Genomic DNA, 15,120 nt, shown 5'->3' with positions numbered 1-15,120 from the left:
GCTCTGTCGGGCTCTGTAGGGCCCTGTCGGGCCCTGTCGGGCCCTGTCGGGCTCTGTCAGGCTCTGTCGGGCTCTGTCGGGCTCTAGTGGGCCCTGTCGGGCCCTGTCGAGCCCTGTCGGGCTCTGTCGGGCTCTTCTGGGCCCTGTCGGGCCCTGTCGGGCTCTGTCGGGCTCTGTCGGGCTCTGTCGGGCTCTACTGGGCCCTGTCGGGCCCTGTCGGGCTCTGTCGGGCTCTGTCGGGCTCTGTCGGGCTCTGTCGGGCTCTACTGGGCCCTGTCGGGCTCTGTCGGGCCCTGTCGGGACCTGTCGGGCTCTGTCAGGCTCTGTCGGGCCCTGTCGGGCTCTGTCGGGCTCTGTCGGGCTCTGTCGGGCTCTACTGGGCTCTGTCGGGCTCTGTCGGGCTCTGTCGGGCTCTACTGGGCCCTGTCGGGCCCTGTCGGGCCCTGTCGGGCTCTGTCGGGCTCTGTCGGGCTCTACTGGGCTCTGTCGGGCTCTGTCGGGTTCTGTCGGGCTCTGTCGGGCTTTGTCGGGCTCTACTGGGCTCTGTCGGGCCCTGTCGGTCCCTGTCGGGCCCTGTCGGGCTCTGTCGGGCTCTGTCGGGCTCTGTCGGGCTCTACTGGGCCCTGTCGGGCCCTGTCGGGCTCTGTCGGGCCCTGTCGGGCCCTGTCGGGCTCTGTCGGGCTCTGTCGGGCCCTGTCGGGCTCTGTCGGGCTCTGTCGGGCTCTGTCGGGCTCTACTGGGCTCTACTGGGCTCTGTCGGGCTCTGTCGGGCTCTACTGGGCCCTGTCGGGCCCTGTCGGGCCCTGACGGGCTCTGTCGGGCTCTACTGGGCTCTGTCGGGCTCTGTCGGGCTCTGTCGGGCCCTGTCGGGCTCTGTCGGGCTCTACTGGGCTCTGTCGGGCTCTGTCGGGCTTTGTCGGGCTCTGTCGGGCTCTACTGGGCCCTGTCGGGCCCTGTCGGGCCCTGACGGGCTCTGTCGGGCTCTGTCGGGTTCTGTCGGGCTCTGTCGGGCTCTGTCGGGCCCTGTCGGGCCCTGTCGGGCTCTGTCGGGCTCTGTCGGACTCTGTCGGGCTCTACTGGGCCCTGTCGGGCCCTGTCGGGCTCTGTCGGGCCCTGTCGGGCCCTGTCGGGCTCTGTCGGGCTCTGTCGGGCCCTGTCGGGCTCTGTCGGGCTCTGTCGGGCTCTGTCGGGCTCTACTGGGCTCTACTGGGCTCTGTCAGGCTCTGTCGGGCTCTACTGGGCCCTGTCGGGCCCTGTCGGGCCCTGTCGGGCTCTGTCGGGCTCTGTCGGGCCCTGTCGGGCTCTACTGGGCCCTGTCGGGCTCTGTCGGGCTCTGTCGGGCCCTGTCGGGCTCTGTCGGGCTCTGTCGGGCCCTGTCGGGCTCTGTTAGGCTCTACTGGGCCCTGTCAGGCCCTGTCAGGCCCTGTCGGGCTCTGTCGGGCTCTGTCGGGCTCTGTCGGGCTCTACTGGGCTCTACTGGGCTCTGTCGGGCTCTACTGGGCCCTGTCGGGCTCTGTCGGGCTCTGTTGGGCTCTGTCGGGCTCTGTCGGGCTCTACTGGGCTCTGTCGGGCTCTGTAGGGCCCTGTCGGGCCCTGTCGGGCCCTGTCGGGCTCTGTCAGGCTCTGTCGGGCTCTGTCGGGCTCTAGTGGGCCCTGTCGGGCCCTGTCGAGCCCTGTCGGGCTCTGTCGGGCTCTGTCGGGCCCTGTCGGGCTCTACTGGGCCCTGTCGGGCTCTGTCGGGCTCTGTTGGGCTCTGTCGGGCTCTGTCGGGCTCTACTGGGCCCTGTCGGGCCCTGTCGGGCCCTGTCGGGCCCTGTCGGGCTCTGTCGGGCTCTGTCGGGCCCTGTCGGGCCCTGTCGGGCTCTGTCGGGCTCTGTCGGGCCCTGTCGAGCCCTGTCGGGCTCTGTCGGGCCCTGTCGGGCCCTGTCGGGCTCTGTCGGGCTCTGTCGGGCCCTGTCGGGCCCTGTCGGGCTCTGTCGGGCTCTGTCGGGCCCTGTCGGGCTCTGTCGGGCTCTGTCGGGCTCTGTCGGGCTCTACTGGGCTCTACTGGGCTCTGTCGGGCTCTGTCGGGCTCTACTGGGCCCTGTCGGGCCCTGTCGGGCCCTGTCGGGCTCTGTCGGGCTCTACTGGGCTCTGTCGGGCTCTGTCGGGCTCTGTCGGGCTCTACTGGGCTCTGTCGGGCTCTGTCGGGCTCTGTCGGGCTCTGTCGGGCTCTGTCGGGCCCTGTCGGGCTCTGTCGGGCTCTGTCAGGCCCTGTCGGGCCCTGTCGGGCTCTGTCGGGCCCTGTCGGGCTCTGTCGGGCTCTGTCGGGCTCTGTCGGGCTCTACTGGGCTCTGTCGGGCTCTGTCGGGCTCTGTCGGGCTCTGTCGGGCTCTACTGGGCCCTGTCGGGCTCTGTCGGGCCCTGTCGGGCCCTGTCGGGCTCTGTCGGGCTCTGTCGGGCTCTGTCGGGCCCTGTCGGGCCCTGTCGGGCTCTGTCGGGCCCTGTCGTGCTCTGTCGGGCTCTGTCGGGCTCTACTGGGCCCTGTCGGGCTCTGTCGGGCTCTGTCGGGCTCTGTCGGGCCCTGTCGGGCTCTACTGGGCCCTGTCGGGCTCTGTCGGGCTCTGTCGGGCTCTGTCGGGCTCTGTCGGGCTCTACTGGGCCCTGTCGGGCACTGTCGGGCCCTGTTGGGCCCTGTCGGGCTCTGTCGGGCTCTGTCGGGCTCTGTCGGGCTCTACTGGGCTCTGTCGGGCACTGTCGGGCCCTGTCGGGCCCTGTCGGGCTCTGTCGGGCTCTGTCGGGCTCTACTGGGCCCTGTCGGGCTCTGTCGGGCTCTGTCGGGCCCTGTCGGGCTCTGTCGGGCTCTGTCGGGCTCTGTCGGGCCCTGTCGGGCTCTGTCGGGCTCTGTCGGGCTCTGTCGGGCTCTACTGGGCTCTGTGGGGCTCTGTCGGGCTCTGTCGGGCTCTGTCGGGCTCTACTGGGCCCTGTCGGGCTCTGTCAGGCTCTGTCGGGCCCTGTCGGGCTCTGTCGGGCTCTGTCGGGCTCTGTCGGGCCCTGTCGGGCTCTGTCGGGCCCTGTCGGGCCCTGTCGGGCTCTGTCGGGCCCTGTCGGGCTCTGTCGGGCTCTACTGGGCTCTGTCGGGCTCTACTGGGCTCTACTGGGCCCTGTCGGGCTCTGTCGGGCTCTGTCGGGCCCTGTCGGGCTCTGTCGGGCTCTGTCGGGCCCTGTCGGGCTCTGTCGGGCTCTGTTGGGCTCTGTCGGGCTCTACTGGGCTCTGTCGGGCTCTGTCGGGCTCTGTCGGGCTCTGTCGGGCTCTACTGGGCCCTGTCGGGCCCTGACGGGCTCTGTCGGGCTCTGTCGGGCTCTGTCGGGCTCAACTGGTCTCTGTCGGGCTCTGTCGGGTTCTGTCGGGCTCTGTCAGGCTCTGTCGGGCTCTACTGGGCTCTAACGGGCTCTGTCGGGCTCTGTCGGGCTCTACTGGGCCCTGTCGGGCTCTGTCGGGCCCTGTCGGGCTCTGTCGGGCTCTGTCGGGCTCTGTCGGGTTCTGTCGGGCTCTGTCGGGCTCTGTCGGGCTCTTCTGGGCCCTGTCGGGCCCTGTCGGGCTCTGTCGGGCTCTGTCGGGCTCTGTCGGGCTCTTCTGGGCCCTGTCGGGCCCTGTCGGGCTCTGTCGGGCTCTGTCGGGCTCTGTCGGGCTCTACTGGGCCCTGTCGGGCCCTGTCGGGCCCTGTCGGGCTCTGTCGGGCTCTGTCGGGCTCTACTGGGCCCTGTCGGGCTCTGTCGGGCCCTGTCGGGACCTGTCGGGCTCTGTCAGGCTCTGTCGGGCCCTGTCGGGCTCTGTCGGGCTCTGTCGGGCTCTGTCGGGCTCTACTGGGCTCTGTCGGGCTCTGTCGGGCTCTGTCGGGCTCTACTGGGCCCTGTCGGGCCCTGTCGGGCCCTGTCGGGCTCTGTCGGGCTCTGTCGGGCTCTACTGGGCTCTGTCGGGCTCTGTCGGGTTCTGTCGGGCTCTGTCGGGCTTTGTCGGGCTCTACTGGGCTCTGTCGGGCCCTGTCGGGCCCTGTCGGGCCCTGTCGGGCTCTGTCGGGCTCTGTCGGGCTCTGTCGGGCTCTACTGGGCCCTGTCGGGCCCTGTCGGGCTCTGTCGGGCCCTGTCGGGCTCTGTCGGGCTCTGTCGGGCTCTGTCGGGCTCTACTGGGCTCTACTGGGCTCTGTCGGGCTCTGTCGGGCTCTACTGGGCCCTGTCGGGCCCTGTCGGGCCCTGACGGGCTCTGTCGGGCTCTACTGGGCTCTGTCGGGCTCTGTCGGGCTCTGTCGGGCCCTGTCGGGCTCTGTCGGGCTCTACTGGGCTCTGTCGGGCTCTGTCGGGCTTTGTCGGGCTCTGTCGGGCTCTACTGGGCCCTGTCGGGCCCTGTCGGGCCCTGACGGGCTCTGTCGGGCTCTGCTGGGCTCTGTCGGGCTCTGTCGGGTTCTGTCGGGTTCTGTCGGGCTCTGTCGGGCTCTGTCGGGCCCTGTCGGGCCCTGTCGGGCTCTGTCGGGCTCTGTCGGACTCTGTCGGGCTCTACTGGGCCCTGTCGGGCCCTGTCGGGCTCTGTCGGGCCCTGTCGGGCCCTGTCGGGCTCTGTCGGGCTCTGTCGGGCCCTGTCGGGCTCTGTCGGGCTCTGTCGGGCTCTGTCGGGCTCTACTGGGCTCTACTGGGCTCTGTCAGGCTCTGTCGGGCTCTACTGGGCCCTGTCGGGCCCTGTCGGGCCCTGTCGGGCTCTGTCGGGCTCTGTCGGGCCCTGTCGGGCTCTACTGGGCCCTGTCGGGCTCTGTCGGGCTCTGTCGGGCCCTGTCGGGCTCTGTCGGGCTCTGTCGGGCCCTGTCGGGCTCTGTTAGGCTCTACTGGGCCCTGTCAGGCCCTGTCAGGCCCTGTCGGGCTCTGTCGGGCTCTGTCGGGCTCTGTCGGGCTCTACTGGGCTCTACTGGGCTCTGTCGGGCTCTACTGGGCCCTGTCGGGCCCTGTCGGGCTCTGTCGGGCCCTGTCGGGCTCTGTCGGGCTCTGTCGTGCCCTGTCGGGCTCTGTCTGGCTCTGTCGGGCCCTGTCGGGCTCTGTCGGGCCCTGTCGGGCCCTGTCGGGCTCTGTCGGGCTCTGTCGGGCCCTGTCGGGCTCTGTCGGGCTCTGTCGGGCTCTATCGGGCTCTACTGGGCCCTGTCGGGCCCTGTCGGGCCCTGTCGGGCTCTGTCGGGCCCTGTCGGGCTCTGTCGGGCTCTGTCGGGCCCTGTCGGGCCCTGTCGGGCTCTGTCGGGCTCTGTCGGGCCCTGTCGGGCTCTACTGGGCCCTGTCGGGCTCTGTCGGGCTCTGTCGGGCTCTGTCGGGCTCTACTGGGCACTGTCGGGCTCTGTCGGGCTCTGTCGGGCCCTGTCGGGCCCTGTCGGGATCTGTCAGGCTCTGTCGGGCTCTGTCGGGCTCTACTGGGCCCTGTCGGGCCCTGTCGGGCCCTGTCGGGCTCTACTGGGCTCTACTGGGCTCTATCGGGCTCTTTCGGGCTCTACTGGGCCCTGTCGGGCCCTGTCGGGCCCTGTCGGGCTCTGTCGGGCCCTGTCGGGCCCTGTCGGGCTCTGTCGGGCTCTGTCGGTCCCTGTCGGGCTCTACTGGGCCCTGTCGGGCTCTGTCGGGCTCTGTCGGGCTCTGTCGGGCTCTACTGGGCTCTACTGGGCTCTGTCGGGCTCTGTCGGGCTCTACTGGGCCCTGTCGGGCCCTGTCGGGCCCTGTCGGGCTCTGTCGGGCTCTACTGGGCTCTGTCGGGCTCTGTCGGGCTCTGTCGGGCTCTACTGGGCTCTGTCGGGCTCTGTCGGGCTCTGTCGGGCTCTGTCGGGCTCTACTGGGCTCTGTCGGGCTCTGTCGGGCTCTGTCGGGCTCTGTCGGGCTCTACTGGGCCCTGTCGGGCTCTGTCGGGCCCTGTCGGTCTCTGTCGGGCTCTGTTGGGCCCTGTCGGGCCCTGTCGGGCTCTGTCGGGCCCTGTCGGGCTCTGTCGGTCTCTGTCGGGCTCTGTCGGGCTCTACTGGGCTCTGTCGGGCTCTGTCGGGCTCTGTCGGGCTCTGTCGGGCTCTACTGGGCCCTGTCGGGCTCTGTCGGGCTCTGTCGGGCCCTGTCGGGCTCTGTTGGGCTCTGTCGGGCTCTGTCGGGCCCTGTCAGGCTCTGTCGGAGCCTGTCGGGCCCTGTCGGGCTCTGTCGGGCTCTGTCGGGCCCTGTCGGGCTCTGTCGGGCTCTGTCGGGCCCTGTCGGGCTCTGTCGGTCTCTGTCGGGCTCTGTCGGGCTCTACTGGGCTCTGTCGGGCTCTGTCGGGCTCTGTCGGGCTCTGTCGGGCTCTACTGGGCCCTGTCGGGCTCTGTCGGGCTCTGTCGGGCCCTGTCGGGCTCTGTTGGGCTCTGTCGGGCTCTGTCGGGCCCTGTCAGGCTCTGTCGGAGCCTGTCGGGCCCTGTCGGGCTCTGTCGGGCTCTGTCGGGCCCTGTCGGGCTCTGTCGGGCTCTGTCGGGCCCTGTCGGGCTCTGTCGGGCTCTACTGGGCCCTGTCGGGCTCTACTGGGCCCTGTCGGGCTCTGTCGGGCTCTGTCGGGCTCTGTCGGGCCCTGTCGGGCTCTGTCGGGCTCTGTCGGGCTCTGTCGGGCTCTACTGGGCCCTGTCGGACTCTGTCGGGCTCTGTCGGGCTCTGTCGGGCTCTGTCGGGCTCTGACGGGTTCTGTCGGGCTCTGTCGGGCTCTGTCGGGCTCTACTGGGCCCTGTCGGGCTCTGTCGGGCTCTGTCGGGCTCTGTCGGGCCCTGTCGGGCTCTGTCGGGCTCTGTCGGGCTCTACTGGGCCCTCTCGGGCCCTGTCGGGCTCTGTCGGGCTCTGTCGGGCTCTGTCGGGCTCTGTCGGGCTCTACTGGGCTCTGTCGGGCCCTGTCGGGCCCTGTCGGGCCCTGTCGGGCTCTGTCGGGCTCTGTCGGGCTCTACTGGGCCCTGTCGGGCCCTGTCGGGCTCTGTCGGGCTCTGTCGGGCCCTGTCGGGCTCTGTCGGGCTCTGTCGGGCCCTGTCGGGCTCTGTCGGGCTCTGTCGGGCTCTGTCGGGCTCTACTGGGCTCTACTGGGCCCTGTCGGGCTCTGTCGGGCTCTGTCGGGCCCTGTCGGGCTCTGTCGGGCTCTGTCGGGCTCTACTGGGCTCTGTCGGGCTCTGTCGGGCTATGTCGGGCTCTGTCGGGCTCTACTGGGGCCTGTCGGGCCCTGTCGGGCTCTGTTGGGCTCTGTCGGGCTCTGTCGGGCTCAACTGGTCTCTGTCGGGCTCTGTCGGGTTCTGTCGGGCTCTGTCGGGCTCTGTCGGGATCTACTGGGCTCTACTGGGCTCTGTCGGGCTCTGTCGGTCTCTACTGGACTCTGTCGGGCTCTGTCGGGCTCTGTCGGGCCCTGTCGGGCTCTGTCGGGCCCTGTCGGGCCCTGTCGGGCTCTGTCGGGCTCTGTCGGGCCCTGTCGGGCTCTGTCGGGCTCTGTCGGGCTCTGTCGGGCTCTACTGGGCCCTGTCGGGTTCTGTGGGGCTCTGTCGGGCCCTGTCGGGCTCTGTCGGGCTCTGTCGGGCCCTGTCGGGCTCTGTCGGGCCCTGTCGGGCTCTGTCGGGCTCTGTCGGGCTCTGTCGGGCTCTACTGGGCTCTACTGGGCTCTGTCGGGCTCTACTGGGCCCTGTCGGGCCCTGTTGGGCTCTGTCAGGCTCTGTCGGGCTCTGTCGGGCTCTGTCGGGCCCTGTCGGGCTCTTTCGGGCTCTGTCGTGCCCTGTCGGGCCCTGTCGGGCTCTGTCGGGCCCTGTCGGGCTCTATCGGGCCCTGACGGGCTCTGTCGGGCCCTGTCGGGCCCTGTCGGGCTCTGTCGGGCTCTGTCGGGCCCTGTCGGGCTCTGTCGGGCTCTGTCGGGCTCTATCGGGCTCTACTGGGCCCTGGCGGGCCCTGTCGGGCTCTGTCGGGCCCTGTCGGGCCCTGTCGGGCCCTGTCGGGCTCTGTCGGGCCCTGTCGGGCTCTGTCAGGCTCTGTCGGGCTCTGTCGGGCTCTACTGGGCCCTGTCGGGCCCTGTCGGGCTCTACTGGGCTCTACTGGGCTCTATCGGGCTCTTTCGGGCTCTACTGGGCCCTGTCGGGCCCTGTCGGGCCCTGTCGGGCTCTGTCGGGCTCTGTCGGGCCCTGTCGGGCTCTGTCGGGCTCTGTCGGGCTCTGTCGGGCTCTACTGGGCTCTACTGGGCTCTGTCGGGCTCTGTCGGGCTCTACTGGGCCCTGTCGGGCCCTGTCGGGCCCTGTCGGGCTCTGTCGGGCTCTGTCGGGCTCTACTGGGCTCTGTCGGGCTCTGTCGGGCTCTGTCGGGCTCTGTCGGGCTCTACTGGGCCCTGTCGGGCTCTGTCGGGCTCTGTGGGGCCCTGTCGGGCTCTGTCGGGCTCTGTCGGGCCCTGTCGGGCTCTGTCGGGCCCTGTCGGGCTCTGTCGGGCCCTGTCGGGCCCTGTCGGGCTCTGTCGGGCTCTGTCGGGCCCTGTCGGGCTCTACTGGGCCCTGTCGGGCTCTGTCGGGCTCTGTCGGGCCCTGTCGGGCTCTGTCGGGCTCTACAGGGCCCTATCGGGCCCTGTCAGGCCCTGTCGGGGTCTGTCGGGCTCTGTCGGGCTCTGTCGGGCTCTACTGGGCTATACTGGGCTCTGTCGGGCTCTACTGGGCCCTGTCGGGCCCTGTCGGGCTCTGTCGGGCTCTGTCGGGCTCTGTCGGGCTCTACTGGGCCCTGTCGGGCTCTGTCGGGCTCTGTCGGGCTCTGTCGGGCCCTGTCGGGCTCTGTCGGGCTCTACTGGGCCCTGTCGGGCTCTGTCGGGCTCTGTCGGGCCCTGTCGGGCGCTGTCGGGCTCTGTCGGGCTCTGTCGGGCTCTGTCGGGCCCTGTCGGGCCCTGTCAGGCTCTGTCGGGCTCTGTCGGGCTCTGTCGGGCTCTACTGGGCCCTGTCGGGTTCTGTCGGGCTCTGTCGGGCTCTGTCGGGCTCTACTGGGCCCTGTCGGGCTCTGTCGGGCTCTGTCGGGCTCTCTCGGGCCCTGTCGGGCTCTGTCGGGCTCTGTCGGGCTCTGTCGGGCCCTCTCGGCTCTGTCGGGCTCTGTCGGGCCCTGTCGGGCTCTGTCGGGCTCTACTGGGCCCTGTCGGGCCCTGTCGGGCTCTGTCGGGCTCTGTCGGGCCCTGTCGGGCTCTGTCGGGCTCTGTCGGGCTCTACTGGGCCCTGTCGGGCCCTGTCGGGCTCTGTCGGGCTCTGTCGGGCTCTGTCGGGCTCTACTGGGCTCTACTGGGCTCTGTCGGGCTCTGTCGGGTTCTGTCGGGCTCTGTCGGGCTCTGTCGGGCTCTGTCGGGCCCTGTCGGGCTCTGTCGTGCCCTGTCGGGCCCTGTCGGGCTCTGTCGGGCCCTGTCGGGCCCTGTCGGGCTCTGTCGGGCTCTGTCGGGCTCTACTGGGCCGTGTCGGGCCCTGTCGGGCCCTGTCGGGCCCTGTCGGGCTCTGTCGGGCCCTGTCGGGCCCTGTCGGGCTCTGTCGGGCCCTGTCGGGCTCTGTCGGGCTCTGTCGGGCTCTGTCGGGCTCTACTGGGCCCTGTCGGGCCCTGTCGGGCCCTGTCGGGCTCTGTCGGGCTCTGTCGGGCTCTGTCGGGCTCTACTGGTCTCTGTCGGGCCCTGTCGGGCCCTGTCGGGCTCTGTCGGGCTCTGTCGGGCTCTGTCGGGCTCTACTGGGCTCTGTCGGGCTCTGTCGGGCTCTGTCGGGCTCTACTGGGCCCTGTCGGGCTCTGTCGGGCTCTACTGGGCCCTGTCGGGCTCTGTCGGGCCCTGTCGGGCCCTGTCGGGCTCTGTCGGGCTCTGTCGGGCTCTGTCGGGTTCTACTGGGCCCTGTCGGGCTCTGTCGGGCTCTGTGGGGCCCTGTCGGGCTCTGTCGGGCTCTGTCGGGCTCTGTCGGGCCCTGTCGGGCTCTGTCGGGCCCTGTTTGGCCCTGTCGGGCTCTGTCGGGCCCTGTCGGGCTCTGTCGGGCTCTACTGGGCCCTGTCGGGCCCTGTCGTGCTCTGTCGGGCTCTGTCGGGCCCTGTCGGGCTCTGTCGGGCTCTGTCGGGCTGTGTTGGGCTCTGTCGGGCTCTACTGTGCTCTACTGGGCTCTGTCGGGCTCTGTCGGGCTCTACTGGGCCCTGTCGGGCCCTCTCGGGCTCTGTCGGGCTCTGTCGGGCTCTGTCGGGCTCTGTCGGGCTCTACTGGGCCCTGTCGGGCCCTGTCGGGCTCTGTCGGGCTCTGTCGGGCTCTGTCAAGCTCTACTGGGCTCTACTGGGCTCTGTCGGGCTCTGTCGGGTTCTGTCGGGCTCTGTCGGGCTCTGTCGGGCTCTGTCGGGCCCTGTCGGGCTCTGTCGGGCTCTGTCGTGCCCTGTCGGGCCCTGTCGGGCTCTGTCGGGCCCTGTCGGGCTCTGTCGGGCTCTGTCGGGCTCTGTTGGGCTCTACTGGGCCCTGTCGGGCCCTGTCGGGCCCTGTCGGGCTCTGTCGGGCTCTGTCGGGCTCTGTCGGGCTCTACTGGGCTCTGTCGGGCCCTGTCGGGCCCTGTCGGGCTCTGTCGGGCTCTGTCGGGCCCTGTCGGGCCCTGTCGGGCTCTGTCGGGCTCTACTGGGCTCTGTCGGGCTCTGTCGGTCTCTGTCGGCCTCTGTCGGGCTCTACTGGGCCCTGTCGGGCTCTGTCGGGCTCTGTCGGGCCCTGTCGGGCCCTGTCGGGCTCTGTCGGGCTCTGTCGGGCTCTACTGGGCCCTGTCGGGCTCTGTCGGGCTCTGTGGGGCCCTGTCGGGCTCTGTCGGGCTCTGTCGGGCTCTGTCGGGCCCTGTCGGGCTCTGTCGGGCCCTGTCGGGCCCTGTCGGGCCCTGTCGGGCTCTGTCGGGCTCTGACGGGCCCTGTCGGGCTCTTTCGGGCTCTGTCGGGCTCTACTGGGCTCTACTGGGCTCTGTCGGGCTCTGTCGGGCTCTACTGGGCCCTGTCGGGCCCTGTCGGGCCCTGTCGGGCTCTGTCGGGCTCTGTCGGGCCCTGTCGGGACCTGTCGGGCTCTGTCAGGCTCTGTCGGGCCCTGTCGGGCTCTGTCGGGCTCTGTCGGGCTCTGTCGGGCTCTACTGGGCTCTGTCGGGCTCTGTCGGGCTCTGTCGGGCTCTACTGGGCCCTGTCGGGCCCTGTCGGGCTCTGTCGGGCCCTGTCGGGCCCTGTCGGGCTCTGTCGGGCTCTGTCGGGCCCTGTCGGGCTCTGTCGGGCTCTGTCGGGCTCTGTCGGGCTCTACTGGGCTCTACTGGGCTCTGTCGGGCTCTGTCGGGCTCTACTGGGCCCTGTCGGGCCCTGTCGGGCCCTGACGGGCTCTGTCGGGCTCTACTGGGCTCTGTCGGGCTCTGTCGGGCTCTGTCGGGCCCTGTCGGGCTCTGTCGGGCTCTACTGGGCTCTGTCGGGCTCTGTCGGGCTTTGTCGGGCTCTGTCGGGCTCTACTGGGCCCTGTCGGGCCCTGTCGGGCCCTGACGGGCTCTGTCGGGCTCTGCTGGGCTCTGTCGGGCTCTGTCGGGTTCTGTCGGGCTCTGTCGGGCTCTGTCGGGCTCTACTGGGCTCTGTCAGGCCCTGTCGGGCCCTGTCGGGCCCTGTCGGGCCCTGTCGGGCTCTGTCGGGCTCTGTCGGGCTCTGTCGGGCTCTACTGGGCCCTGTCGGGCCCTGTCGGGCTCTGTCGGGCCCTGTCGGGCCCTGTCGGGCTCTGTCGGGCTCTGTCGGGCCCTGTCGGGCTCTGTCGGGCTCTGTCGGGCTCTACTGGGCTCTACTGGGCTCTGTCGGGCTCTGTCGGGCTCTACTGGGCCCTGTCGGGCCCTGTCGGGCCCTGTCGGGCTCTGTCGGGCTCTGTCGGGCCCTGTCGGGCTCTACTGGGCCCTGTCGGGCTCTGTCGGGCTCTGTCGGGCCCTGTCGGGCTCTGTCGGGCTCTGTCGGGCCCTGTCGGGCTCTGTCGGGCTCTACTGGGCCCTGTCGGGCCCTGTCAGGCCCTGTCGGGCTCTGTCGGGCTCTGTCGGGCTCTGTCGGGCTCTACTGGGCTCTACTGGGCTCTGTCGGGCTCTACTGGGCCCTGTCGGGCCCTGTCGGGCTCTGTCGGGCCCTGTCGGGCTCTGTCGGGCTCTGTCGTGCCCTGTCGGGCTCTGTCTGGCTCTGTCGGGCCCTGTCGGGCTCTGTCGGGCCCTGTCGGGCCCTGTCGGGCTCTGTCGGGCTCTGTCGGGCCCTGTCGGGCTCTGTCGGGCTCTGTCGGGCTCTATCGGGCTCTACTGGGCCCTGTCGGGCCCTGTCGGGCCCTGTCGGGCTCTGTCGGGCCCTGTCGGGCCCTGTCGGGCTCTGTCGGGCCCTGTCGGGCCCTGTCGGGCTCTGTCAGGCTCTGTCGGGCTCTGTCGGGCTCTACGGGGCCCTGTCGGGCCCTGTCGGGCTCTACTGGGCTCTACTGGGCTCTATCGGGCTCTTTCGGGCTCTACTGGGCCCTGTCGGGCCCTGTCGGGCCCTGTCGGGCTCTGTCGGGCTCTGTCGGGCCCTGTCGGGCTCTGTCGGGCTCTGTCGGGCTCTGTCGGGCTCTACTGGGCTCTACTGGGCTCTGTCGGGCTCTGTCGGGCTCTACTGGGCCCTGTCGGGCCCTGTCGGGCCCTGTCGGGCTCTGTCGGGCTCTGTCGGGCTCTACTGGGCTCTGTCGGGCTCTGTCGGGTTCTGTCGGGCTCTGTCGGGCTTTGTCGGGCTCTACTGGGCTCTGTCGGGCCCTGTCGGGCCCTGTCGGGCTCTGTCGGGCTCTGTCGGGCTCTGTCGGGCTCTACTGGGCCCTGTCGGGCCCTGTCGGGCTCTGTCGGGCCCTGTCGGGCCCTGTCGGGCTCTGTCGGGCTCTGTCGGGCCCTGTCGGGCTCTGTCGGGCTCTGTCGGGCTCTGTCGGGCTCTACTGGGCTCTACTGGGCTCTGTCGGGCTCTGTCGGGCTCTACTGGGCCCTGTCGGGCCCTGTCGGGCCCTGACGGGCTCTGTCGGGCTCTACTGGGCTCTGTCGGGCTCTGTCGGGCTCTGTCGGGCCCTGTCGGGCTCTGTCGGGCTCTACTGGGCTCTGTCGGGCTTTGTCGGGCTCTGTCGGGCTCTACTGGGCCCTGTCGGGCCCTGTCGGGCCCTGACGGGCTCTGTCGGGCTCTGCTGGGCTCTGTCGGGCTCTGTCGGGTTCTGTCGGGCTCTGTCCGGCTCTGTCGGGCTCTACTGGGCTCTGTCAGGCCCTGTCGGGCTCTGTCGGGCTCTGTCGGGCTCTGTCGGGCTCTGTCGGGTTCTGTCGGGCTCTGTCGGGCTCTGTCGGGCTCTTCTGGGCCCTGTCGGGCCCTGTCGGGCTCTGTCGGGCTCTGTCGGGCTCTGTCGGGCTCTACTGGGCCCTGTCGGGCCCTGTCGGGCTCTGTCGGGCCCTGTCGGGCCCTGTCGGGCTCTGTCGGGCTCTGTCGGGCCCTGTCGGGCTCTGTCGGGCTCTGTCGGGCTCTACTGGGCTCTACTGGGCTCTGTCGGGCTCTGTCGGGCTCTACTGGGCCCTGTCGGGCCCTGTCGGGCCCTGTCGGGCTCTGTCGGGCTCTGTCGGGCCCTGTCGGGCTCTACTGGGCCCTGTCGGGCTCTGTCGGGCTCTGTCGGGCCCTGTCGGGCTCTGTCGGGCTCTGTCGGGCCCTGTCGGGCTCTGTCGGGCTCTACTGGGCCCTGTCGGGCCCTGTCAGGCCCTGTCGGGCTCTGTCGGGCTCTACTGGGCTCTACTGGGCTCTGTCGGGCTCTACTGGGCCCTGTCGGGCCCTGTCGGGCTCTGTCGGGCCCTGTCGGGCTCTGTCGGGCTCTGTCGTGCCCTGTCGGGCTCTGTCTGGCTCTGTCGGGCCCTGTCGGGCTCTGTCGGGCCCTGTCGGGCCCTGTCGGGCTCTGTCGGGCTCTGTCGGGCCCTGTCGGGCTCTGTCGGGCTCCGTCGGCCTCTATCGGGCTCTACTGGGCCCTGTCGGGCCCTGTCGGGCCCTGTCGGGCTCTGTCGGGCCCTGTCGGGCCCTGTCGGGCTCTGTCGGGCCCTGTCGGGCCCTGTCGGGCTCTGTCAGGCTCTGTCGGGCTCTGTCGGGCTCTACTGGGCTCTGTCGGGCCCTGTCGGGCTCTACTGGGCTCTACTGGGCTCTATCGGGCTCTTTCGGGCTCTACTGGGCCCTGTCGGGCCCTGTCGGGCCCTGTCGGGCTCTGTCGGGCTCTGTCGGGCCCTGTCGGGCTCTGTCGGGCTCTGTCGGGCTCTGTCGGGCTCTACTGGGCTCTACTGGGCTCTGTCGGGCTCTGTCGGGCTCTACTGGGCCCTGTCGGGCCCTGTCGGGCCCTGTCGGGCTCTGTCGGGCTCTGTCGGGCTCTACTGGGCTCTGTCGGGCTCTGTCGGGCTCTGTCGGGCTCTGTCGGGCTCTACTGGGCCCTGTCGGGCTCTGTCGGGCTCTGTGGGGCCCTGTCGGGCTCTGTCGGGCTCTGTCGGGCTCTGTCGGGCCCTGTCGGGCTCTGTCGGGCCCTGTCGGGCCCTGTCGGGTTCTGTCGGGCTCTGTCGGGCCCTGTCGGGCTCTACTGGGCCCTGTCGGGCTCTGTCGGGCTCTGTCGGGCCCTGTCGGGCTCTGTCGGGCTCTACTGGGCCCTGTCGGGCCCTGTCAGGCCCTGTCGGGGTCTGTCGGGCTCTGTCGGGCTCTGTCGGGCTCTACTGGGCTATACTGGGCTCTGTCGGGCTCTACTGGGCCCTGTCGGGCCCTGTCGGGCTCTGTCGGGCTCTGTCGGGCTCTGTCGGGCTCTACTGGGCCCTGTCGGGCTCTGTCGGTCTCTGTCGGGCTCTGTCGGGCCCTGTCGGGCTCTGTCGGGCTCTACTGGGCCCTGTCGGGCTCTGTCGGGCTCTGTCGGGCTCTGTCGGGCCCTGTCGGGCTCTGTCAGGCCCTGTCGGGCCCTGTCGGGCCCTGTCGGGCCCTGTCGGGCTCTGTCGGGCTCTGTCGGGCTCTGTCGGGCTCTACTGGGCCCTGTCGGGCCCTGTCGGGCTCTGTCGGGCCCTGTCGGGCCCTGTCGGGCTCTGTCGGGCTCTGTCGGGCTCTGTCAGGCCCTGTCGGGCCCTGTCGGGCCCTGTCGGG

This window comes from Caloenas nicobarica, chromosome 23 (assembly GCF_036013445.1).
Source record: "Caloenas nicobarica isolate bCalNic1 chromosome 23, bCalNic1.hap1, whole genome shotgun sequence".
Taxonomy (NCBI): domain Eukaryota; kingdom Metazoa; phylum Chordata; class Aves; order Columbiformes; family Columbidae; genus Caloenas; species Caloenas nicobarica.
The sequence above is the reverse complement of the archived record's forward strand: the minus strand, read 5'-3'. Positions refer to the sequence as shown.